The following is a 25,596-nucleotide window of genomic DNA, read 5'->3' on the forward strand; positions in this document are numbered from 1 at the left end:
TACAAATTTTAGTATGGTGTACCTTTTTTAAGCAAATGAAAGTATGACATGAATTCTCATTTATTTTCTGTTTATTTTTCCTTGTCTAGAACCATTTATGATTTTTTAATCAACAAATGCTAATATTTCATCACATGTATCTGGTTGTAGTCCTTATCTGTTGAACAAATTATTTTTTCAGTATGAGAATAAAATTTAGTTTAGGTCTGGATTTTCTACTATTTTGTATGCATTTTTCACTTGCCAATCAGTTATTTCCCTCTTGATCATTGCTATGTGAAAATTGAAAGATCAGAATTTCTTGTTTATCTTTCCTTTTGTTTTTTCAGTTATATTCTGAGATGCTTTTAATCTTTTAATTTACAAATTCTATCTTTATCTGTGGTCATTTTATTATTCAGCCAACTGACTGAGATTGTAGTTCAAAAATCACATTTTTGTAGATTCCATATTCTGAATGCTGAAACACTTAGTATCTGAAAAAATAATTTTTATTTGTTTTAATTATGTTTTTCCTGGTCTGTTAAATTGCTGTCTTTGGGTTTGAGTTCTCCTTCTTGCTGAGCTATGCTGATAGCATTATTCAAATTTTACATGAATCTTGATTGTCTATTTGCCTTTATATATGAGATGACCTATCAGTGATCTGTGAATTGTAGAGATGTCTTGTGATTGTGGGACAGTATGGAAATGACTCCAGGAAGAGTGCTCCTCTTCTAAGCAATGTGGCTTCTGATTGTGTAGCTTTTGCCAATCACCCAAGGAATCTCCTCTTAGTGTTTAATGCAGCTATAGAGGTACAAAAAAAATTTTTTTTTAATTCTGTAACATCTAGTGGTTTGCCATGAATTCATGTCAAAGCGCAGCTTGCACTGTTTATCATTTTAAACCCTATCTACTCATTAGTTTTATAAAATTTTCTAATTTATACCTGGACTATTGAGATTATAGATCACTGAAATGATTGCTGTATTTTTTATGAGGAAAACAGTTCCTTTAAATTCAGTATAGAGTTAACAATATATTAACAAGTTTCAGTAGATTTTTCCCCTTAGAGTAAGGAATGTATGCCTCCAAATTTCAAAGAGCAACACTTTTGTTATGTTTTTAAATTAGAAGGATGCATTTTTTTTTTACTTAAGGTAGAAAAAAGAAGGTATTTTTAATTATACACATTTATGTCACATTCATGTTAATGACTAAATAAATAACTATTCTCTCAATTTATAAAAAATTGAATATTGTACCAGAGATTATGTTTTTAATGCTAAATAAATCTAAGCCTCTTTGGATAATTTTAGAAAATATTTGGAAAATTATATACAAAATGTTATGTTATTATCTCTAATAACATAATCAAGATCATGTATAATTTCTTTCTTTTCCTTTATTTTGGTATTTTCTAAATTTTCTCGAATAGCAGCATATTACTTTTAACGCTAACAAAAATATTTTTAAGTACTTGCCCATAAACTGTTAAGTTTTTAGAACTCCTGAGCAATTATTGTATTTCTCCATAAAACATGAAGCAATTAAACAGTGCCACTCTAATACCTCAGGTCAAGTTTGATATCTTAACTGCTTTGTCAGGATTAGCACATTAAATAGACATCATAGTGAATTCAGCTGAAAGTGCATAGCTTTTATCACTTCTCTTTTCTTAGTCTATATCTGTCTTTTTCTTTGGCCATAATTGTAAGCTGATAAATCCCCAGTGCTAGCTGGCTTTGTATCTGGGTCTGAATCACTAAGCAGTGAGAGAGGTGATGAACAGCTTTCATCAGGGTTCACTCACCAAGCACTTCAGGTTTTCACTGTGCTGGTCGTGCATCTCTGCATCTCCTGTGCTACCAGTACAAAGACCCTTGGTCTTTTATTTAAGTATGTTTCTTCTACAAAAGAACTACCACCCCTTCTCTAACTTCATATAAGGAATTCAGTCTTATTTAAGAGTGATTCTGTAGTTTCAGAAAGGCTAAGAGATCTCACAATGGTAGCATTGACCACAACCTTCTTCGATATAGATGAATTTCTAAAAACATACAAATTAAAAGATCTTATTAAATAGTTTAATGTTAGTGTCTTAGTCATCTTTCCTTTCCAAATTCAATACATAATCGAGTGCAAATGCCTATTGTCCTGAAATATCATGTAAACCCATTTCATCTTTTCTGTTCCTAATGATGCTGCTTTTGCTCAGGTCTGTGTCAAATTTCACTCACCTCCACTCTTTCATTGGTTTCTTCAATAATTCTGTTAATTGTAATACCACCCTTTCTTAATTTTTATTTTCTAAACTATAATATGATTTTGGTTTGTGATCTCAATATAAGTTATATGACTCATAGAAGTGAAGAAGTAAAGTTGCTCAGTCATGTCCAACTCTTTGCAATCCCATGGACTGTAACCTACTAGGCTCCTCCCATCCATGGAATTTTCCAGGCAAGAGTACTAGAGTGGGGTGCCATTTCCTTCTTCAGAGGATCTTCCCAACCCAGGGATTGAACCCAGGTCTCCAGCATTGCAGGCAGATGCTTTACCATCTGAGCTACCAGGGAAGCCCCTGTATGACTCATATTACTCTTCATTTCATGTGGAATAAAATCCTAACTACTTGGAAGAATAGTCAATAACTGTACAAATTCACATCAACTTCACATCAACATCCTAGCCTCAACTCTACCTCACATTCTACTCCAGCTTGATATATTCTATATGGCAACTCCAGAGTACAAGGGGTCTCCCTGATAGTCCTTAAACATCTTTGACTACTGGGCATATACCCTGAGAAAATCATAATTCACAAAGATACATGCACCCCAATGCTCATTGCAGCCCTATTTACAAAAGCCAGGGAGAAACCTAAATTGACAGATGAATGGAAAAAGAAGATGTGGTACATATAACATATACACAGTGGAATATTACTTAAGCATAAAAAGGAATGAAATTGTGTCATTTTATAGGAATGTGGATGGACCGAAAGTCTGTCATACAGAGTGAAGGAAGCCAGAAAGAAACAAACAAATGTATATGAAATTTAGAAAAATGGTACCGATGAACCTATTTGCAGGGCAGGAATAGAGATGCAGACATAGAGAATGGACATGTGGACATGGTGGGGAAGTGGAGGGAGGAACAAGTTTGAAAAACTAGCACTGACATACATTCACTACCTAGCTAGACAGATAGCTAGTGGGAACTCCCTGTATAGCACAGGGAGCTTCGCTCTGTGCTCTTGATGACTGAGAGGGTGGGATAGGGGGGTGGGGTGGGAGGGAGATGCAATAGGGAAGGGGTATATGTATACATATAGCTGATTCACTTTGTTGTACAGCAGAAACTAATACAACATTGTAAAGCAATTATACTGCAAGTTAAAAAGTGTAGTAAAAATGTTTTCAAAGGCAATTTTACTGTTCAACCACAAGGAAAGTATGCTAAATTATGAAAAGACTGCAACTAATATTTTTTCTAATATGTAGAAAGACAAAACTTTTTAACCTCCATTTCTTGTGTTAAGTAAACTGTCTTAACACACAGAGACTCAACCCTTATTCAAAAGAAACCATCTAGACTACTATTTGTAGCTATGACTGAATGGTCAGTAACAGAAAAATTATCCATCTTGGAACAACTATTAATACAAACTATACTTTTAATATCTATTCTTTAGGGACATCAGGAAACAATCAACTCAAAACTCGTGAGGGCAAGGTCCTCGAAAGAGGGAAATGCACTGAGGCAAGGCCATCATTTCTATTGATTTTTCCCTCAAGGAATTTATTAATTTTCCACATGAGCTGAATAAAAAGATCAAGGCTAAAAAACAAAACAAATCTTATGGCAGTATCACATTGTTATGGGCTAAAAACTATAGCATGATTTCAAGGAGAAATGACCTCAGAAAAGCCCTAGACTTTCTGTTGAGACTCATGTAAGGCCATGCTATGGGATAAGGGCAAACCTCAGTATTCACAAACGCTAAAACTTAGCCTTCGCCAGAAGTCAACTCAATCTCTGAATGGAACAAGGTCATCGGTCCTACTAAAACTTCTTTTTGGAAGCAAATTTAGAATATAACGTCATCCACAGCCTCTTCAACTTTTTTATAAATAACGTCTACCATAGAACCTCAAGTACCACACATGCCAGGGATAAAAAGCTTACCAAAATTCAAAGAGTACAAATAATAGAAAACACCTGTTAGATGATGTAAATATTGCTTTAAAATTATTATGATTAATATGACCATGAAATATATGATGAATTAGGTAATTTCACCAAAAATTAGCAAATAGAAACCTAGAACTATAATACACAGAATCAGATTATTAATTAGGAATCATGTGAATCAGCAATCTTACCCAGTATCAAGCTTTATTAAATGATGCCAAGGATACCATCAAAAAGCATAAGAGAGACTTGGTGGTCCAGTGGTTAAGACTTCATATCCACTGAAGGGGCACAGATTCAATTACTGGCCTGGGAAGCAAGATCTTCTGCCAGACAGCCAAAAAAAAAGAAAGAAAGAAAAAAAAAAGATAAAGAAGATTCTGGAACATCAATAATGACTTTCACAGATCCTTTATTCCTTTATCAGACATGAGCCTCCATTTCATGGTGCCTCTAAATACTGTTCATAGGCGCCACCACACAATAGAGAGCATATCAAATCAGACTACTTTCATTTAGAACCCCCAGAGAGTTATATAACTTATGTGTCATCCTCCAGGGTGCCATTTTTCATTTTTTGGATTCCATTTGGCACAGATTATTCTTAGCTGAAGAGAGCTAGGTAGGGCATTTTAGAGAGAAAGTCACTTCTATCTACTAAATACCATTAGTCATTTTACCTACAGACCTAGTTTACAAGGTTAAAATATATTACCTTACCTGCTTCTTTTTTCCTTTTTCAGAGGTATTACCCCAGTAAAAGGAGGGAAAGAATCATAAGCCAGATGCTTTACCCCTTCCTCTCAATTTCTAATAATAACAACTGAAATAAAAACAATACATGCTAAAATTTAACACTAAATAAACAAAGAAGAGAGGTGAATTAAAATTTATCAGTATATCACATAAACCAGACTAAAAATCAGAGAGAAGAGGAGAAAGAAAACACAAGAGAAGAAGGTACAGTACATGCAGGGCACACAGTGAGAAATTCAGAAATATCTTTTATTGGAGTCTTGGAAACGGAGGAAAAGATAGAGAATGAACAGAATCAAACTTTGAAGAGGTATTGGTGGCTTCTATTGGTAGAATGTAATCAATGCAACACCTGTAATTCTTATAAACAACTCAAGATCTTAAAAACTTGAAACAATAAGGACTAAAATGACTGAAATTTCAGAGAGTTGAGGAACACTTAGAAGTAGGCTGTGGAACAAGTGTTCTCTTCTACTAGAGACATTTACTAATGGTTGTCACAGACAGAGGTCTGAGGACAGAATACTAGACAAGGAAAAGGCAAATAATAGAAGATTTTAATAGCTGCATGGGGCTGGAGTGACCAAATTGAAAGTGAGAGGGTCCTCAAACATGTAACCTACCTACCTCTCTCAGTTCACTTCAGTTCAGTTGCTCAGTCGTGTCCGACTTTTTGTGACACAATGGACTGCAGCAAGCCAGACCTCCCTGTCCATCACCAACTCCGGGAGTGTACTCAAACTCATGTCCATCAAGTCAGTGATGCCATCAAACCATCTCATCTTCTGTTGGCCCCTTCTCCTCCTGCTGTCAATCTTTCCCAGCATCAGGGTCTTTTCCATTCAGTCAGTTTGTCGAATCAGGTGGGCAAAGTATTGGAGTTTCACCTTCAGCATCAGTCCTTCCAATGAATATTCAGAACTGATTTCCTTTAGGATGGAGAGTTTGGAACTCCCTGCAGTACAAGGGACTCCCAAGAGTCTTCTCCAACACCACAGTTCAAAAGCATCAATTCTTCAGCACTCAGATTTCTCAGTCCAACTCTCACATCCATACATGACCACTGGAAAAACCATAGCCTTGACTAGACGGACCTTTATTGGCAAAGTTATGTCTCTGCTTTTTAATATGCTATCTAGGTTGGTCATAAAGTTTTTTCCAAGGAGTAAGTGTCATTTAATTTCATGGCTGCAGTTACCATCTGCAGTGATTTTGGACTCAAAATAAATAAACAAATAAATAAAGTCTGCCACTGGTTCTACTGTTTCCCTGTCTATTTGCCATGCAGTGATGGGACCAGATGCCATGATCTTAGTTTTCTGAATGTTGAGCTTTAAGCCAGCTATTTCATCCTCCTCATTCACTTTCATCAAGAGGCTCTTCAGTTCTTCTTCACTTTCTTTCTTTTTTATTTTTATTCTTTTTTTTTTTTACTTTTAAATTTTATTTTATTTTTAAACTTTACATAATTGTATTAGTTTTGCCAAATATCAAAATGAATCCACCAAAGGCATACATGTGTGTCATCTGCATATTTTAGGTTATTGATATTTCTCCCAGCAATCTTGATTCCACCTTGTGCTTCATCCAGCCCAGCATTTCTCATGATGTACTCTGCATATAAATTAAATAAGCAGGGTGACGATATACAACCTTGATGTACTCCTTTTCCTATTTGGAAACAGTCTGTTGTTCCATGTACAATTCTAACTGTTGCTTCTGGATCTGCATGTAGATTTCTGAAGAGGTAGGTCAGGTGGTCTGGTATTCCTATCTCTTTCAGAATTTTCCATGGTTTATTGTGATCCACACAGTCAAAGGCTTTGGCAAAGTCAAGAAAGTAGAAATAGATGTTTTTCTGGAACTCTCTTGCTTTTTGGATAATCCAGCGGATGTTGGCATTTTGATCTCTGGTTCCTCTGCCTTTTCTAAAACTGGCTTGAACATCTGGAGGTTCAGAGTTCATGTATTGTTGAAGCCTGGCTTGGAGAATTTTGAGCATTACTTTACTAGCATGTGAGATGAATGCAATTGTGCAGTAGTTTGAGCATTCTCTGGCATTGCCTTTTTTGGGGATTGGAGTGAAAACGGACCTTTTTCAGTCCCGTGGCCACTGCTGAGTTTTCCAAATATGCTGGTATATTGAGTGCAGCACTTTCACAGCATCATCTTTTAGGATTTGAAATAGCTCAACTGAATTCCATCACCTCCCCTAACTTTGCAGTGATGCTTGCTAAGGCCCACTTGACTTCACATTCTAGGATGTCTGGCTCTAGGTGAGTGATCACACCATCATGATTATCTGAGTCATGAAGATCTTTTTGATAGTTCTTCTGTGTATTCTTGCCACCTCTTCTTAATATCTTCTGCTTCTGTTAGGTCCATACCATTTCTCTCCTTAATTGAGCCCATCTTTGTATGAAATGTTCCCTTGGTATCTCTAATTTTCTTAAAGAGATTCAAGTCTTTCCCATTAGATTATTTTCCTCTATTTCTTTGCACTGATCCCCGAAGAAGGCTTTCTTATCTTTCCTTGCTATTCTTTGGAACTCTGCACTCAAATGGGTATATCTTTATTTTTCTCCTTTGCTTTTCCCTTCTCTTCTTTTCATAGCTATTTGTAAGGCCTCCTCAGAATGCATTTTGCTTTTTGTGTTTCTTTTTCTTGGGGATGGTCTTGATCCCTGTCTCCTGTGCAATGTCATGAACTTCCATCCATAGCTCTTCAGGCACTCTGCCTATCAGATCTAGTCCCTTAAATCTATTTCTCAGTTTCACTGTATAATTGTAAGTGATTTTATTTAGGTCATACCTGAATGGTCTAGTGGTTTTCCCTACTTTCTTCAATTTAAGTCTGAATTTGGCAATAAGGAGTTCATGATCTGAGCTACAGTCAGGTCCCGCTCTTGTTTTTGCTGACTGTATAAAGCTTCTCCACCTCTGGCTGCACAGTGCACTGAACACTTCCTTTCTTCACAGAGACAAATTTCAAAATTTCATAAAGCAAGAAGCTAGGTAGATGATCTAAAATCTTCTGAAGGACAAGAATGGTTGCTAAAGTCTTCTGGGATTGTGTATAAAACAATCTAGGTGAATTCAATCTAGTGTGAATCAAAAATAAATTGAGTCATTAAAACTGAAACCAGCTTTATTTAATTCAGTTCTTGCTAGATTGAGGTGATCTCCTCTCAGACTCCACTGAACATCACAACATCACACTTCTATATTTTTAGTGGAGGAGAAAATCATCTCTCTCCAATGGAAAATTTCAGCATCTGAAACCTCTACCATTCTTTCATATACAATTTCCAGAATACACTGAAGAAATTAGACTTGTGAGATGAGGCAAGTGGCTATGCAATCACGAAGATAAACAACAAAGTCACTTACAGCTATCCTATACCCACAGAACCATTCTGCTTTCCACTTTCAGTACAGCATTCCAAAAACTACATGAGATAGTTAAAACTTTTTTGAAAATATAGGCTTTGTCTATATAGGCTTTGTTAGATGATTTTGCTCAACTGTAAGCTAAATGTAAGTGCTCTTAGCATATTTAAATCATATAGGCTAAACTCTAGTGTTTGGTAAACTAGGTGAAATGCATTTTCATTTATGATATTTTCATTGTAGGAGGATTTTTCATGATGAAACTCCACTGTAAGTAGAAGATATGTAATTATGCTGGATCTCTAAGTAGCAGTTCTCAAAGGAGAGCCTTTCCAAGGTCCATGCAGTGACAATTATTTTCAAACACTTAGCATGTAATTTGATTTTTTGCTCTCATTTTTCAGTTCAGTCGTGTCCGACTCTTTGCAACCCCATGAATCGCAGCACGCCAGGCCTCCCTGTCCAACACCAACTCCTGGAGTTCACCCAAACTCATGTCCATCAAGTCAGTGATGCCATTCAGCCATCTCATTCTCTGTCATCCCCTTCTCCTCCTGCCCCCAATCCCTCCTAGCATCAGGGTCTTTTCCAATGAGTCCACTCTTCACATGAGGTGGCCAAAGTATTGGAGTTTCACCTTCAGCACCTTCCAATGAACACCCAGGACTGATCTCCTTTAGGATGGACTGGTTGGATCTCCTTGCAGTCCAAGGGACTCTCAAGAGTCTTCCCCAACACCACAGTTCAAAAGCATCAATTCTTTGACGCTCAGCTTTCTTCACAGTCCAACTCTCACATCCATACATGAACACTGGAAAAACCATACCCTTGACTATATGGACCTTTGTTGGCATAGTAATGTCTCTGCTTTTGATTATGCTATCTAGGTTGGTCATAACATTCCTTCCAAGGAGTAAGCGTCTTTTAATTTCATGGCTGCAGTCACCATCTGTAGTGATTTTGGAGCCCAGAAAAAGAAAGTCTGACACTGTTTCCACTGTTTCCCCATCTATTTCCCATGAAGTGATGGGACCAGATGTCATGATCTTCGTTTTCTGAATGTTGAGCTTTAAGCCAACTTTTTCACTCTCCTCTTTCACTTTCATCAAGAGGCTTTTTAGTTCCTCTTCACTTTCTGCCATAAGCGTGGTGTCATCTGCATATCTGAGGTTACCGATATTTCTTCCAGCAATCTTGATTCCAGCTTGTGCTTCTTCCAGCCCAGCGTTTCTAAGATGTACTCTGCATATAAGTTAAATAAGCAGGGTGGCAATATATAGCCTTGACGTACTCTTTTTCCTATTTGGAACCAGTCTGTTGTTCCATGTCCAGTTCTAACTGTTGCTTCCCAACTTACATATAGGTTTCTCAAGAGGCAGGTCAGGTTGTCTAGTATTCCCATCTCTTTGAGAATTTTCCACAGTTTATTGTGATCCACACAGTCAAAGGCTTTGGCATAGTCAATAAAGCAGAAACAGATGTTTTTCTGGAACTCTCCTGCTTTTTCCATGATCCAGTGGATGTTAGCAATTTGATCTCTGGTTCCTCTGCCTCTTCTAAAACCAGCTTGAACATCTGGAAGTTCACGGTTCACATATTGCTAAAGCCTGGCTTGGAGAATTTTGAGCATTACTTTTCCAAGGTGACATGACATGTGACAGCGTTCTTGGCCTTAGGATGAATGTATACATGTTTATGTATTCTGTTGTTTAAAACTGTCTAAATTTTAACTAGTAATATGGTAAAAATCAAAATATATAGCTCACCTTATCAAAAGATCTTTGGTATTCTAAATAATTTTTACGAATGTACAGGGATCCTGAATTACATTTATGACTAAGATTTAGGGTTAAGTCACTAAATGTACCTAAAATAAAAATAATTAACAATAATTAAAAGGAATAACGATGTTTTAAAATATTGATCACTCAATGAGAAGGCAAAAATAAGGAAAAAAAGAACAAATGTTTTATAGAAAATAGTAAGATTCTTTAAACCTAAATATATTGGTCATTACAGTAGAAGTTTTATAGCCCATAAACTTATGCTTAAGTGAAAGAAAAAAAGCAGTACCTAAAGTATGATTCCACTTATGGAAATAAAAAACAAAGAATCTATTGTGTGGAATTTAGAATAACTATTGCCTTTGAGGTGTGTCATAATTAGCAGTATTGAATATCTACAGTGCTCGTCATATTCAATTTCCTTATTCCTAGTGGTGGTTTTTGTTTTTTCCTAGTGGTGGTTTATGTACGCATGTACACTGTGTAAAATTTAATAAACTACACACTTTGTTCTATACACTTTTCTGTATCTTTATTATTTGTACATAAAATAGTTGATTTAAAGAAAATAGACAGTAATTCTTATTTGGTTTACTGGTGGCTGCTCGGCACTGGACTGGCGAGTGGCAGAGAGGAGATATCCCACATCCAAGGTCAGGAGTGGCAGCCAAGAGGAGATATTCTATGTCCAAGGTAAGGAGCAATGGCTGCACTTTGCTGGAGCAGATGTGAAGAGATACCCCACCTCCAAGCTAAGAGAAACCCCAGTAAAACTGTAGAAGCTGAGAGAGGGTATGAGAGGGCAGACAGACTGAAACCACAATCACAGACAACTAGCCAATCTGATCACATGGACAACAGCCTTGTCTAACTCAATAAAACTAAGCCATGCCCTTGTAGGGTCACCCAAGACAGACAGGTCATGGTGGAGACTGACAAAATGTGGTCCACTAGAGAAGGGAATGGCAAACCACTTCAGTATTCTTGCCTTGAGAAGCCCATGAGCAGTATGAAAAGGCAAAAAGATAGGACACTGAAAGGTGAACTCACCAGACGGTAGGTGCCCAAAATGCTACTGGAGACCAGTGGAGAAATAAGTTCAGAAAGAAAGAAGGGATGGAGCCAAAGAAAAACCAATACCAGTTGTGGATGGGACTGCTGACAGAAGTAAGGTCCGATGCTATAAAGAGCAATATTGCACAGGAACCTGGAACGTTAGGTCCAAAAATCAAGTCAAATTGAAAGTGGTCAAACAAGAGATGGCAAGACTGAACGTTGACATTCTAGGAATCAGCGAACTAAAATGGACTGGAATGGGTGAATTTAACTCAGATGACCATTATATCTACTACTGTGGGCAGGAATCCCTTAGAAGAAATGGAGTTGCCATCATAATCAACAAAAGAGTCCAAAATGCAGTACTTGGATGCAATCTCAAAAACGACAGAATGAATTTCCAAGGCAAGCCATTCAATATCACAGTAATCCAAGTCTATGCCCCAACCAGTAATGCTGAAGAAGCTGAAGTTGAATGGTTCTATGAAGACCTACAAGACCTTCTAGAACTAACACCCCAAAAAGATGTCCTTTTCATTATAGGGGACTGGAATGCAAAAGTAGGAAATCAACAAACATCTGGAGTAACAGGCAGATTTGGCCTTGGAGTACAGAATGAAGCAGGGCAAAGGCTAATAGAGTTTTGCCAAGAGAATGCACTGGTCATAGCAAATACCCTCTTCAAACAACACAAGAGGAGATTCTACACAAGGACATCACCAGATGGCCAGTACCAAAATCAGGTTGATTATATTCTTTGCAGTCAAAGATGGAGAAGCTCTATACAACTAGCAAAAACAAGACTGGGAGCTGGCTGTGGCTCAGATCATGAACTCCTTATTGCCAAATTCAGACTTAAATTGAAGAAAGTGGAAAAATCTAGACCATTCAGGTATGACATAAATCAAATCCCTTATGATTATATAGTAGAAGTGAGAAAAGATTTAAGAGACTAGATCTGATATCAAGCTACCAAAGGTATTCTTCACAGAGCTAGAACAAATAATTTCACAATTTGTATGGAAATACAAAAAACCTTGAATAGCCAAAGCAATCTTGAGAAAGAAGAATGGAAGTGGAGGAATCAACCTGCCTGACTTCAGGCTCTACTACAAAGCCATAGTCATCAAGACAGTATGGTCCTGGCACAAAGACAGAAATATAGATCAATGGAACAAAATAGAAAGCCCAGAGATAAATCCACGCACATATGGACACCTTATCTTTGACAAAGGAGGCAAGAATATACAATGGATTAAAGACAATCTCTTTAACAAGTGGTGCTGGGAAAACTGGTCAACCACTTGTAAAAGAATGGAACTAGACCACTTTCTAACACCATACACAAAAATAAACTCAAAATGGATTAAAGATCTCAATGTAAGACCAGAAACTATAAAACTCCTAGAGGAGAACATAGGCAAAACACTCTCTGACATACATCACAGCAGGATCCTCTATGACCCACCTCCCAGAATATTGGAAATAAAAGCAAAAATAAACAAATGGGACCTAATTAAACTTAAAAGCTTCTGCACAACAAAGGAAACTATTAGCAAGGTGAAAAGGCAGCCTTCAGAATGGGAGAAAATAATAGCAAATGAAGCAACTGACAAACAACTAATCTCAAAAATATACAAGCAACTCCTACAGCTCAACTCCAGAAAAATGAATGACCCAATCAAAAAATGGGCCAAAGAACTAAATAGACATTTCTCCAAAGAAGACATACAGATGGCTAACAAACACATGAAAAGATGCTCAACATCACTCATTATCAGAGAAATGCAAATCAAAACCACTATGAGGTACCATTTCACGCCAGTCAGAATGGCTGCGATCCAAAAGTCTACAAGCAATAAATGCTGGAGAGGATGTGGAGAAAAGGGAACTCTCTTACAGTGTTGGTGGGAATGCAAACTAGTACAGCCACTATGGAGAACAGTGTGGAGATTCCTTAAAAAACTGGAAATAGAACTGCCTTATGATCCAGCAATCCCACTGCTGGGCATACACACTGAGGAAACCAGAAGGGAAAGAGACACGTGTACCCCAATGTTCATTGCAGCACTGTTTATAATAGCCAGGACATGGAAGCAACCTAGATGTCCATCAGCAGATGAATGGATAAGAAAGCTGTGGTACATATACACAATGGAGTATTACTCAGCCATTAAAAAGAATACATTTGAATCAGTTCTAATGATGTGGATGAAACTGGAACCTATTATACAGAGTGAAGTAAGCCAGAAAGAAAAACACCAATACAGTATACTAACGCATATATATGGAATTTAGAAAGATAGTAACAATAACCCTGTGTATGAGACAGCAAAAGAGACACTGATATATAGATCAGTCTTATGGACTCTGTGGGAGAGGGAGAGAGTGGGAAGATTTGGGAGAATGGCATTGAAACATGTATAATATCATGTATGAAACGAGTTGCCAGTCCAGGTTCAATGCACGATACTGGATACTTGGGGCTGGTGCACTGGGACGACTCAGAGGGAGGGTATGGGGAGGGAGGAGGGAGGAGGGCTCAGGATGGGGAACACAGGTATACCTGTGGCGGATTCATTTCGATATTTGGCAAAACTAATACAATATTGTAGTTTAAAAATAAAATAAAATTAAAAAAAAAAAAAACAGAGAGAGAGTGATAGAGTGCCTGATGAATTAAGGACAGAGGTTCATGACATTGTACAGGAACAAGACCATCCCCAAGAAAAAGAAATGCAAAAAAGCAAAATGACTGTCTGACAAGGACTTACAAATAGCTGTGAAAGGAAGAGAAGTGAAAAGCAAAGGAGAAAAGGAAAAAATATACCCATTTGAATGCAGAGTTCCAAAGAGTAGCAAGGAGAGATAAGAAAGCCTTCTTCACTGCAAAGATATAAGGAAAATAATTGAATGGGAAAGACTAGAGGTCTCTTCAAGAAAATTAGAGATACCAAGGGAACATTTCATGCAAAGATGGGCTCAATAAAGGAAAGATATTGTAAGGACCTACCAGAAGCAGAAGATATTAAGAAGAGTTGGCAAGAATACACAGAAGAACTGTACAAAAAAAGATCTTCATGACCCAGATACTCATGACGGTGTGATCACTCACCTAGAGCCAGACATCCTAGAATGTGAAGTCAAGCGGGCCTTAAAAAGCGTCACTACGAACAAAGGTAGTGGAGGTCATGGAATTCCAGTTGAGCTATTCCAAATCCTAAAAGATGATGCTGGAAAAAGTGCTCACTCAATATGCCAGCAAATTTGGAAAATTCAGCAGTGGCCACGGGACTGGAAAAGGTCTGTTTCATTCCAATCCCAAAGAAAGGCAATGCCAGAGAATGCTCATACTGAACAATTGTACTCATCTCACATGCTAGCAAAGTAATGCTCAAAATTCTCCAAGCCAGGCTTCAGCAATACGTGAACCGTGAACTTCCAGATGTTCAAGCTTTTAGAAAAGGCAGAGGAATCAGAGATCAAATTGCCAACCTCTGCTGGATCGTTGAAAAAGCAAGAGTATTCCAGAAAAATGTATATTTCTGCTTTATTGATTATGCCAAAGCCTTTAACTATGTGGATCATAATAAACTGTGGAAAATTCTGAAAGAAATAGGAATACCAGACCACCTGACCTGCCTCTTGAGAAACCTATATGCTTGTCAGGAAGCAACAGTTAGAACTAGACATAGAACAACAGACTGGTTCCAAATAGGAAAAGGAGTATGTCAAAGCTGTATATTGTCATTCTGCTTATTTAATTTATATGCAAAGTACATCATGAGAAACGCTGGGCTGGATGAAGCACAAGCTGGAATCAAGATTGCCAGAAGAAATATCAGTAACCTCAGATATAGATGACACCACCCTTATGGCAGAAAGTGAAGAAGGACTAAAGAACCTCTCGATGAAAGTGAAAGTGGAGAGTGAAAAAGTTGGCTTAAAGCTCACGCATTCAGAAAACTAAGATCACGGCATCTGGTCTCATCATTTTATGGCAAATAAATGGGGAAACAGTGGCTGACTTTATTTAATTTTTTTTGCCTCAAAGTTACTGCAGATGGTGATTGTAGGCATGAAATTAAAGATGCTTACTCCTTGGAAGGAAAGTTATGACCAACCTAGATAACATGTTAAAAAGCAGAGACATTTCTTTGTCAACAAAAGAAGAGGTGGCAAGAATACACAGAAGAACTGTACAAAAAAAGTTCTTCATGACCCAGATACTCATGATGGTGTGATCACTCACCTAGAGCCAGACATCCTAGATGTCTGGCTTGTCAACTGTCTAGTCAAGGCTGTGGTTTTTCTAGTAGTCATGTATGGATGTGAGAATTTGACTATAAAGAAAGCTGAGCACCGAAGAATTAATGCTTTTGAACTGTGGTGTTGGCGAAGACCCTTGAGAGTCCCTTTGACTGCAAAGAGATCCAATCAGTCCATCCTAAAAGAGATCATTCCTAGGTGTTCATGAGAAGGACTGATTTTGAAGCCAAAACTCCAATACTGTGGCCACATGATGCGAAGAGCTGACTCATTTCAAAAGACCCTGATACTGGGAAAGTTGAGGGCAGGAGGAGAATGGGACAACAGAGGATAAGATGGTTGGAAGGCATCACAGACTCAATGACATGAGTTTAGGTGAACTCCGGAAGTTGATGATGGACAGGGAGGCCTGGCGTGCTGTAGTCCACGGAGTCACAGTCAGACACAAGTGACTGAACTGAACTGATCTAAAACTTGCCTGTACCTGTATCTCTGTGTAGGACAAAGTTATGCCACTTGAGGTATTTCTTCAATACACCACTTAGGAATTTCTATGCACGTGGGGTTGGAAAAAAATACTTAGAAAATTAATTTCTTCTTGTTATATTTTCTTTAAACTTCAGTTTTACTTGATCAAATTTAAACTTCAGCCATGTCACTGTGTTGTGTAACATAGAACTCAAAACAGCTTATCTTCTGATTGAATTCTCAAGGCATATTTGCACAGAGATTGTCTCCTAGCTAGTTCAATTATATATACATGTATTTATTTTTTTTAATATAAGATAATTGCTTTACCATATTTTATTGGTTTCTGACATAACATGAACCATCCATTTAGGTGTACATAAGTCCCCTCCCTCTTAAACTCTCTCCCATCTCCCACCCCTTCCTACCCATCTGGTTACAGAGCCCTGGTTTAAGTTCCCTGACTCATACAGCAAATTCCCACAGGTTATTTATTTTATATATAGTACTGTAAATGTTTCTATGCTACTCTCTCCATTTTTTTCCATCTGTCCAAAATCTCTTTGCTGCCTACAACTCCAAGGGATATCAGTGGTCACTTAGCTATAAGACATGACTTTATATGAGGAAACTGAGGCCCAGAAAGGTTAAGACAATTATTTAAGGCCCCATAGCTAGTCATCTCCCCAGTGAATCTTCTGATCTACTTGGTCCAGTTTCCCCGCCCTATCACATGATTACATCATTCCTGTACCACTGGAGAGGTATCCATTATGTAATGGCTTCATTTATTAAATGTTTTGTTATAGACATTTTATCTGCTTCAACTACTTTATCTGTTCTTTTGAATCAGTGATTGTTATCTTTCCTTTTTTTTAATCCTGGGGACATATCACTTTAATTAACTAATAATTAGGAAATATATTCATTCATGGATATACTCATTCATTCATTCAACAAAAATATTCACTGAGTACACACTATGAATCAAGCAGATAAAAAGGTCTCTCCCTTTATACAGCTTAAATCTCAATGTACATTAATCATTGAATTAATTGTAAGAAAGTAAGATATTATATATAGTATGTTGTATGGTGATACATGCTCTGGAGGAAAAATAGCCCATGGATTAACCTTCAAATACAGCAGTTTTCATGCTGCTTGAAACCTCTGGGTTGACTGTGGGACTCCTTTTGGAACCACTGGAGGGAAAGGCAGTTCAAAGAGCCAACCTTCCCAATCTGGCTTCATTCACATCACTTACTTTTATCTCTTTTAGATAAAATGTTGCCACATAAATTTTCATTTGAACAAAGCATGCCATAGATGAAAATGGATTCAATAGATTTTTCTGGTTCTGACACATTTTAGGTTTTCAAAGGGATAAATGATTATTTCTGGTTATACACCATTGTAGATTATTTGTCACTAAAACTCATTTTTTGTATGGTACATTTCTGCTCCATAATTATAGAATGGATATAAGCAGGTAAGTTTATGGTGTTGGAGAAGGACAGCTTAATCCTCATTTACTTGACTCTAATAACTGTTGAGTGACCTTCCTAAAGATAATGGAGAACCCTGTGTGCATTTGTCTATATATAAGAAATAGAATCATTAGGTGATTAGGAGAATTACTATATTTCAGTGATGATTTACTTTTGTGAAATCCTGGTTAGTCATGTGGAAGCAGGTTAGTATTCTCAGGCTGAACCCAACACCCTCTCATTAGTAAATGATAGCTCATTTCAATTAACTTCTTTGTCACTAATCTGTAGGTTTCGCCATTAAAGGTATGGAAGGCACTCAAAAATTACTTGAAAGAGAGCAGATGTATTTGAAAACGAGAAGCTATCAGGCTTGAACAGTAACCAGTGACATAAGAGAAGATCCTTTTTAAGCTAGGACTAATTGAATCAGAGCTGAGAACAGCTCCCATGATTGATGATAATGATGTCATTAATGGTATTACAAAGGTTATTAAGTGCCCAAAGTGTTCTAGGGGTTACCTGGTACATGTTGCATTGACAGACAGTACTATTACTATCCGAAATTTTTACCTTCCAAAGCTACATGAAAGATAACAAAATATGCATATATAGGTTCATAAAAAACATACTCAAATATCTTCTTAGTTTGCAAAGATTAAAAGGCTAGAAGTAGGATAATGAAAAAGAGGACAGGTAAATGAAAAATGTTGTGTGTATACCTTGTAAACACATTTGGGAAATGGAAAGGGATAGTAATGCAAATAGAGATAAAATCCTAAAGCCAATCTATGTATACAACAGTATTGTATATCTTAAATAATCAGTCCATGCATCACTGTCTTTCATTTGAATAAAGTAAACTTTTATAAAGGTTTTGAGTAAGTATTAGGAGAAACATCAGCATTTTTGCTCTATTTCATCAGTTTTTTGGAGGAAGTAAATTGCTATTATTTTTCAAAAAATGTTAACATAATCTATAGCTTGATTCTTAAGTTTTAAAAGAAACTTTGTATATGAAATGAGCACAGATACAAAGAAGAGGTTTTTATTTGGAATATATTTTTTACTTTTATTCCAAATATATTTGGAATAAATATTGGAATAAACATTTTTTCCAAATATATTTGGAATATATTTTAATAGTATGAAGTATTAATTTGAAGTACGGAAGTAATAATTATCTAAAATATACCTGTGGCGGATTCATTTTGATATTTGGCAAAACTAATACAATTTGTAAAGTTTAAAAATAAAATAAAATTAAAAAATAAAAAAAAAGAAAAATATTCTCCTTGTTTCTGACTTTAAAAACTGTAATTCCTAATAATATTCTATTTCTGTCGGTCCTAAGAGCACCAAACTGAGTCAGTGAATATGTCTGAACAATTTCAAAAGTTTAACAACTGAGGGCTGAGGAGACAGGAAGATGGGGGAATAGGACATGATAAAGGAATGAAATTTAGCAACCTTGTTATTTGGGTTTGTACTCTAAAGGGATATAGACAGAAGCCAGATAGCTGATTTAAAATTCAAGAAATTCTCAGAAAGGTATTGATAAAAAAGGCATTTGAGAGCTGTAACTCTGTTGATTTCCAAATTCTTTGATCAATTCTGTGTCTGTGCAATGATTGAACTTTCTTGAGAGCAGTTAATGCTCCTCAGGTGAGGGCCCCAGACCAGAAATATTAGCATCACCTGGGGACTTGTTAGAAACACAAATTCTTAGGCCCAATTCTAGAACCAATGAATCTACAACTCTGAAAGATTGAGGCCCAGCAATCTGTGTTGTCACAAACCCTCAAATTGATGCTGATATATACTTAAATACATACTTAAATTTGGTGGGCTTCCCTGGTGGCTCAAAAGGTAAAGCGTCTGCCTGCAATGCTAGAGACCTGGGTTCTATCTCTGGGTTGGGAAGATCCCCTGGAAAAGGAAATGACAACCCACTCCAGTACTCTTGCCTGGAAAATTCCATGGATGGAGAAGCCATGGACCCCCAGTCCATGGGGTCACAGAGACAGACACGATTGAGTGACTTCACTAACTAATGAATACTTAAATTTGAGAACTGCTCTACAACAGGCTGTGGACTAAAACTAATTTTTGTTCTTGTTTAGTCACTAAGTCCTATACAACTCTTTTGAACCCCATGGACAGTAGCCGGCCAGGCTCATCTGTCCATGGGATTTGCCAGGCAAGAATACCGGAGTTGTTGTTTCCTTCTCCATGGGATCTTCCCAACCCGGGGAACAAACCCGAGTCTCCTGAATTGCAGGAGACTCATTTTTTTTTTTTTAACTGCTGAGCCACCAGGGAAGCCTGCAGCTAATTTTAGGCACACAAAAAATCTCTTGAAGAAACAACTTCCTCAGAAATCTCTAAATTGATTCACATCAATCTGAAAAAATACCTCAGACCAATTCTGAATCCCCATAAGGTCTTATGATTCCATCAACTACATATTCACCTTGCTATTCAGGTTTCCTGGAAAATTGATTTACTCACTTTTTGTTCTATTTTCCACAATATAATCAAGATCTTAAAGGTAGGCTTGCTAATTTTAAGCTCTTTAACACACACACCCTCCAAGTTTGATGGGGGAGGGAGTGGTTAAGAAGATACAAAAATTTAGTAAGACACACAGGGATATATTTTGGGGGAATGTGACACAACCTGTTTGAGTTTTGCAATATTAGAATTGTATTGCACAACCTTGCTTTTCAATTTCTGTCAATTACCCATTCCGTACAATGAAACCCAATGCTGTGTCAGTGAAATATAATGTTCAAGTCAAGCAATACTTTATTGGAATTCTTTTTTTTTATTTTATTTTTAAACTTTACATAATTGTATTAGTTTTGCCAATTATCTGTTTATGAGACATTGCATTTTTTTGTGAGAGGATTTGTTAACATAATAACTCCTTTCACATCTCTTGGGCAATGCGATGTGATGGGAAATAATGGCAAGGTAGGAATTGTAGCTTTTTTTTTTTTTAGATTTTAATGATTGTGTATGTAATTTTATGAAGGAAAATCAGAACTTAGTAGTGTATTCTTGCTTTCCCTAACTCTTCTATAGTCTGAGTCAGGGAGATTGGGTTAAAACTATTTCAGGGCTTTGAGTCAAGTGAACTATTTGAAGTTATATTCCCTTTTGTCCTGTACAATCTAGGATGAGTCATAGATATGATGGCAGGACTACCACCACACTGACGACACTGGTGACTGAGAGAATCAAGAATAGAGTATCAAGATTGTACAGTCAAAAGTTTAGTGAAGGTGCAGAATCTGAGCTAATTTTTAACATACATTTATAACTTGCATAAAACAAATATATTAATAGATAACTGATTGTGCTGTAGTTTCATTGAACTTTAGAATTAAATATTAAGCATCTAATGAGTTAAATCTAAGTAGTTAATTAAATCTCATCATAATAGTGAAGGCTCTGGAGGGATGGTGAGTAGTGTACTCTGAAATTATTGTTTTGGCAAAAAAAAAAAAAAAGCCATTAATATACTGAAAAACAAATACCATGCTGAAATTAACTTGGAAGAATCTTGAAAAAGTTCAGAAATTCAAAGTTTGAATACTGAATTTTAGACATTGAAAGTACTCATTTCAGATTATGCTATGCAATGAAATCTCACAGAAAGGAAAAATAGAAATGGCCATCTTAAAAGTTCCTTTGAATATAGGAAAGCCTCTTTTCCTCCAAAGTTTTGTTTCTTCTTGATTTAACTGTGATTAGATTAATTAGCAATCTAGCACCCACAGAAACTTTGTTCTTCATTAATTACATTTTCCCGATCTTGCAACTATACAGTCATAGTAGTGGCCTTGCCACATTAGATGAGACCTCTTCATTTTCTTGTCTCTGGGCTCTGCATCATTGTAAATCATTTAGGCTAGTGTTTTAGATGAATCTCTACCAATATTCATTAAACATTCAAATAATGTTTCAATGTCACAAGGATATGTGAAAATTAAATTGTATTTTTTAAAAGGACCGTGTAGATTTTGTTTTATAGAAGAAAATCCTGTGTGTGTGTGTGTGTGTGTGTGTGTGTGTGTGTATATATATGACTGCTAAATATTTATTTCAAGTGATAGATAGCTTCTAAAGAATAACCATACCCTCACCCTCTAAGAAAAATAAAATAATTTAGTTATTATGTGACCAAAAAGTGAAAGACAGCATAGAACATCCAATTTACAGAGCATTTTAGTTTATGAGTTTGGGTTCTAATTATATCTTCTCAGTTGCATCTCAGTTCAATTAATACATAATGATTCAATCAATATATAATCACTATTTAACCAATAACCACTAAGTACATAAATAGGCTTGTCTTAAATGATAAAATTACAATAGTATGCCCCTTAGAAGCTTGTAATTCAAATAAAAAAGTCATATGCATTGACAAATTAGCATTATAACTAAGAAGGGAAAATTGTTTTTTAAAGAATTTTACTTAAGAGTACTAAATATATTTTAATCCATAATGGTTGGCCCTTATGAGTTATTCACTAACTTAACCCAGAGTTCATAACAAATCTTGAGTGAGAGTGAATTAAACCATGATAATAGTTATGTGAAAGGAAATTAAAGATTTATAGAGTCCCTAGATTTTGCAGACACTGGACTATGAGCATTCCCATAGCTATTATTTAATCCCTAAACACTACTTTTTTTTAGATAACTGCTGAGCCCACCCAACTGGGTAAAGGGCTCCTCTGAAAGTTCTCCATAATCCTGACTTAAATTACTTTACAAGCTTTTTACCTCTAGCCGCTGCATTCAGTGGAATTGTCTCACAACACAGTTACTACTATCTTCACGATTCAGCATACATAATTTTCCCTTCTTGAATCATGAACCTCCCTTTTCCTCTGCACTACTAAAAGTACCTTCTAGCTGCTCAAAGACCACTGCAGGGAACCTTTATCCCAATTATTTTCTACAAATTCACAATGTCAGTATTTCTACACAGTGCCTGGAGGTGATTTTTTTCAACACTTAGATTTAATTATCTAATACCAAATGGAAAAGATGGAAAAAATTATTTTTTATTCTGTACTCAATATAAGTTTTTAAAAAGTCATAGAATTTACTTTCTTAGAGTAATTTTAGGTTTACAGAAAGGTAAGCAGATGGTACATAGAGTTCTCATAAACCACCTCTTCACCTTTCAGTTTTTCCTATTGTTAATATCGTGCATTAGTGAAGTACAATTGCTACAAATGAGGAACCAACATATATTATTAATACTATTATATATATTAATATTATATTAATATATTAATTGTTATTAATTACATTATACATGATATATATAACATTATATAATATATATTATAAATTATATTATATGTTAATATATAGTATATAAATATGTAATATTATATAATTATATATGTTATTAAATATAATACATTGTATTTATTATATATTTATTTAATAAATATATTATTAAACATAAATATGTTATATATTACAATATATACACAATATATAATATTATATATTTATATATTATATATGTAATGTATATATTATATATTATATAATTATAGTTACACATTACATTATATATAATATGTCACATAATATTACATACAATAATATAATATTAATAATGTTCATATGCATGAATATTATTAATGTTGATATATTATTTTTAATATATAAAGTCCAGAGTTACCGTAGGATCCTTGTATTATGTTATATACATAGTACTACAGATTTTGACAAATGTATAGTCGTGTGCATCCACCATTATGGTATCACACAGAATAGTAGTACTGCTCTATAAATCCTACATATTCATGCTTCCCCTTATACGAATTCCTGATGTTCTTATATAGTCTCTCTCTGTAATTTTGCCTTTCCAGATAGCTATATAGTTGGAATTGTACAGTATGTAGACTTTTCACGTTGAATTCTTTAACTTTCACTTGCATTTAAGATTTCTTCTAATAATTTTAGAGTTTCACATTCACATTTAGGTGTATGATACATTTTGAGCTACATGTTGGTCAAAGATGTAAGATCTGTGTTTAGCGGTGTTTTTGAATGCAGATAGTGGGTGTTCAGTTACTCTAGCATCTCTTGTTTAAGACTATTAATTCTCCATCAAATTGCCACCACTTCTTTGTCAAAGAACAGCTGACTGTATTTGGTGGTTTTCTCTCTAGGCTCTCTATTGTTTTCCATTGATCTATCTACTTTTCAACCTATATCACAGTCTCTTGATTACAGTAGCTTAATAGTAAGTCTTGAAGACAGAACATCTCACTCCTTTGACTTTTGCCTTTCCATAAAATCTTTAGACTCCGTTGGTCACTGTTCACAAAATCAACTGCTGTGAGCTTAATTGGGATGGCAATGTATCAGTCTATCAAACTGGAAAAAAATGAAGTTTTAACAATACAGTATTGAGTCTTCCAAAACATAAACTTGGAATATCTCTCCACTTATTTAGATTTTCTTTGACTTTCATCAGAGATTTGCAGCTTTTCACAAATATAACTTGAACATATTTTGTTAGACAAATATCTAAACATTTAATGCCAGTGTAAATGGTATTGTATCTTTATTTTCAAATTCTAACTGTCCATTTTCAAATTCTAACTTCATTGCTGGTACATAGAAAAGCAATTGTCTTTTTTACATTAATCTTACATACTACAACCATGCTGTATCCACTTATTCAGGAGTTTTTTTTGTTAATAACTTTTGCATTTTCTACATTGACAATCATGTCACCTGTGAAAAGTTTTATTTCATGTAATTCAATCTTTATAACCTTTATTTCTTTTATTGTCTTACTGCATTAATTAGATCATTCAATATGATGCTGAATGGGTTTGGTGAGAGGAAAAATCCTTGTCTTGGTCCCAGTCTTAGGGAAAAAGCACATTCACATTGTTTCTCATCATTAAGTATAATGTTAGCTGAAGTTTTTTCTTTGTACTGTTTTTGTAATTGAAATGCTCTTTATCATGTTGAATTTTGGCCAATGTTTTTCTGTACCTATTAAGTGCTATCATACAACTTATCTTTTTTTGTCTACTGAGGTGATGGGTTACATTATTTTTTAATTAATGCATTTTTGAATGTTGGATAAGTTTTGGATTTCTGATGAATTCTAGCTAACATTTTGAGGAGAGATTACATAAATTCTCTACAATCTCTACCTGAAGATAGATGCAAAGGGAATTCTTCTTAACTCATTCTGAGGACAGCATTGCCATCTTCTTAGTCTCAGAGTCTCAAAACCAAGCACTCTTCAAATCTCCCCTCATTTTCCTGCTTCAACACTTCATGAAGCACATTAACAAAGTCACTCAGTCTTCCTAAAGTCAGCGGTCTTTTTCTTCTATCTCCAAATGTCACTGCTTGCATTGCCTTTTCCCATTCTCATTTCTTCTGTGATGTTCAGCCTTCTCAAAATTTTTCCATGCCTACTTGGAGGGCTTCCTCAGCTCCTTGCCTCCTCCAATGATTCTTTCAATATCAGCGTAAAAATGCTTTACTGCACAATGCCAATCATGCCACTTCCTGTCTTAAAAACTCCCATAAAATAGGAATAAAAGTCAGACTGTTTGCCTGCTATCTATGTCTTTTTACAATCTAGGTATGAGTTCTGTCTCTAAACACTGTTAATTCCTCTGTCTAGAAAGTCACCCCCCAGCCATTCGTTCAAAATCTGTTTAATTAGTATTACCTTTTCTAGGAAACTTTCTCACAATGAATGTTTGCATGAATGAATGAATGAATAACAACACTGGAAAGTAATATCTCCTCAAAAGACCTTTTTTTTTTCTCTTACGGCACATCTTCCCTTCTACTCTAATTACAATTTTAAAACTACATTATTTCCTCTAGTAGTCTGTGAGAGTCTTTAGAGAGGTTAATTTCTGCCATCACCAGTTACCATGTATCATCAGAATATCCAGGGTTATTGTTAGAGCACAGTTTAAGTGTAAGTGTTTTGTGTGCTGACGAGCCTTTTCAATACTATTTCAAGTATACTGCAAGGTCAAAGCCTCTCTTAGGGGATCTCTCTCCCTCTTCCCTGACCAACATAATTAAGAAAGCAATCCTCCTCCCACCTCAATCCTGGTTACTTTCTATTCCATGCCCATACCTTATTTCTCTCATAGTCCTATCAATCCAAATCATTTAATTTGTTTCCT

General features: G+C 35.7%; 2 long non-coding RNA genes across 2 annotated transcripts in view; one reads left to right on the plus strand and one right to left on the minus strand.

The window, feature by feature from the left end:
- The window catches only part of LOC133251029 (uncharacterized), a 95,862-nt gene that overhangs the window by 48,499 nt on the left and 21,767 nt on the right, over window positions 1-25,596 (plus strand). The gene's annotated exons all lie outside the window — the stretch shown is intronic.
- Window positions 4,362-25,596, minus strand: part of LOC133251028 (uncharacterized) — a 46,626-nt gene continuing 25,391 nt past the window's right edge. The window contains exon 4 of the long non-coding RNA XR_009737491.1: window positions 4,362-4,502. This is a non-coding gene — a long non-coding RNA (uncharacterized LOC133251028). The remainder of the gene's footprint in view (window positions 4,503-25,596) is intronic.

This window comes from Bos javanicus, chromosome 7 (genome assembly GCF_032452875.1).
Source record: "Bos javanicus breed banteng chromosome 7, ARS-OSU_banteng_1.0, whole genome shotgun sequence".
Classification (NCBI taxonomy): Eukaryota; Metazoa; Chordata; class Mammalia; order Artiodactyla; family Bovidae; genus Bos; species Bos javanicus.